This window comes from Brassica oleracea, chromosome C3 (assembly GCF_000695525.1).
Source record: "Brassica oleracea var. oleracea cultivar TO1000 chromosome C3, BOL, whole genome shotgun sequence".
Taxonomy (NCBI): Eukaryota; Viridiplantae; Streptophyta; class Magnoliopsida; order Brassicales; family Brassicaceae; genus Brassica; species Brassica oleracea.
The window spans coordinates 29,374,817-29,377,104 of NC_027750.1; positions in this window are offsets into that span (position 1 = coordinate 29,374,817).

Sequence of the window (2,288 nt, forward strand, 5' to 3'; positions counted from 1 at the left end):
GAAGTGGACCATGGATTGCTGGGAAGTCACTGGTACTTGGGTCCATACAAAGCCGGCGGTTGTGAGTCAAGCGAAGAAAAAGGTAGTGAAGGAAGACAGTCCAAGGCCTCGGAAGAAAGCTCGCAAAGAGGCACCTGCAGAGGCTAGTGAAGAGGCACCTGCAGAGGCTAGTGAAGAGGTTCATTCAGTGGCTCGTTCAGAGGTGACTACGACTGTCGGTGGGTTGACCAAAGAGGATATTAAAACCATGTTCAAGGACATAGTTGATGCCATGAGGGAATGGTTTGGGACGTGCCTTAAGGAGATAAAGTATCTGTCAGAAAGGGTGGAAGCTGTGGAGAAGAAGGTTGGTATCACCACAAAACGGAAAGGGACATTATCTCAAAACACTACCTCTCCACCTAAACCGACGATCGGACCCGGGGTTAGTAACGAATCCTCTCCCAACAAGAGATTGACTAGACAAAGTCTTAAGAATAAGAACTGAAAAGTGCTTTGTTTCTTGTATGTCAGAACATGTGTGCTTTGTTGATAGTATATGGATTTTGTATATGTATTTTGTTTCATGTTTGAAGACACTCATTGGTTATTATTGTATGAAATGGATCTTTGGTTATTATTGTATAAACCCATCTTGTATATCGCAGAGTGAAAGTGTTAATGGGACGAACGCGGGAAGGAAGAGCTTGCCGGAGGATAAAGGTCCAGATGTGCCCGCAGATGTGCCCGCAGATGTTCAGAACCGAGCCTTGTTCTATTGGACAAAAATCAACCCACTGTTTCGGATTTACAGAAGGAGGATGCTAGATATCAGGAAAAGAGGGATGTTGCTTTGACACTTTGCCGTGCAAAGAGTGATCGAATAAGGAAACTTCCTGCCTCGCAGCAATCTCCTTATACGACAAACAGCACGGCCAAAGTGATCATTCCAAACAAAAACCTTTATCCAGGCTATAATCATTTTGCACCAATTGACAAGAAGAAGTTGAAGAAGCTCGCTGATTGGTTGAAAACTTGTCCGTAAGTGTTTGCTTTTCCCATAATAGCTTGCTTTAGTACCAGACAATTTAATTAGTCTGCGAATTACTTGTAAGTCATCTGGTAAGTCTTCTACGTAGACGACTTACCAGTAATTTGTCTGATATCTTTTGACTTGTACCCTATTTTATATGCAGCATATTGATGCTTGGATTAATGTGCTGAAGAAGAGGATGTGCTTCCTTGATCATCTCTTTGCTCTACAATGGAGATTCAACTACAAGGATTTTAAGGACTCAGAGCCCGATCAGAACAGTTTAGGAAGAAGACTCCCTGGTGGGGCGTGGAATTATTATGCAGGCACTATACCATCATTTTGCCAGTCGAACAAGGTTTGGGACGGATATTGATGATGTTTATGCACCAGTGAACTACACCAACAGTCATTGGATTGCTATGTGGATATCGATCCCTAAGAGGCACATAGTCGTCTGGGACAGCATTTGTTCCAGTATCTCCCCAGAAGAACTCGATGTGGTAATGGAGCATTTTCTCTACATGGTCCCTTATCTGCTTGTTGAGTGCACTTCCTTAGACGAACAACGTCTCCAATACAGCCTGGAGCCATTCACATATTAGAGACTGACCAATATACCTCAGGCCCGAGCTGGTGATTGTGGCGTGTACGCTCTAAATTACATTGAATGTCATGCTCTTGGGATGCCATTTAGTAAAAAAGACTTTGCTAAGCCCAACGGGAAGACTATGAGCGATAAGATGGTGGTGGATATATTTAAAGAGCTTCCTGACGCATATGAGTTCGAAAACAAGGACAATGATGCCAACCTGGGTGCGTATGAGGGATGATAAACATGCTACGTTAGATTATTTTGTATGATAGATTAGGCTGATGTGTGTATTTGAACTTGATTATTTTGTAACCTATCTTCTACGCAGAAGACTTACAGTTAAGTCGTCTGGAATGTTGGACGACTTAACTATAAGTAGTCTGGAAAGTCTTCTGTGCAGTGACCTTTGTAACATTTCAGATAATATAAAGGGCAAGACCTTCTTAAATTTGTTTGGTAGTGCAATTTGACAAATAAGTTGACACAGATAAGTTCATAACACAAATTTTTAATACATAGACTAAACACTAAACGACTAATCTATTGATAGAATCAAGTTCTATAGCCGTGATAGAATCGGGATTTGCTAAGGAGATTTGCTAGAGATATGATGGCAGACACGAATATCCATCTTCTGTTGATCATCTCACCAATGTTTGTGCATATAAAAGTGCTCTGTAT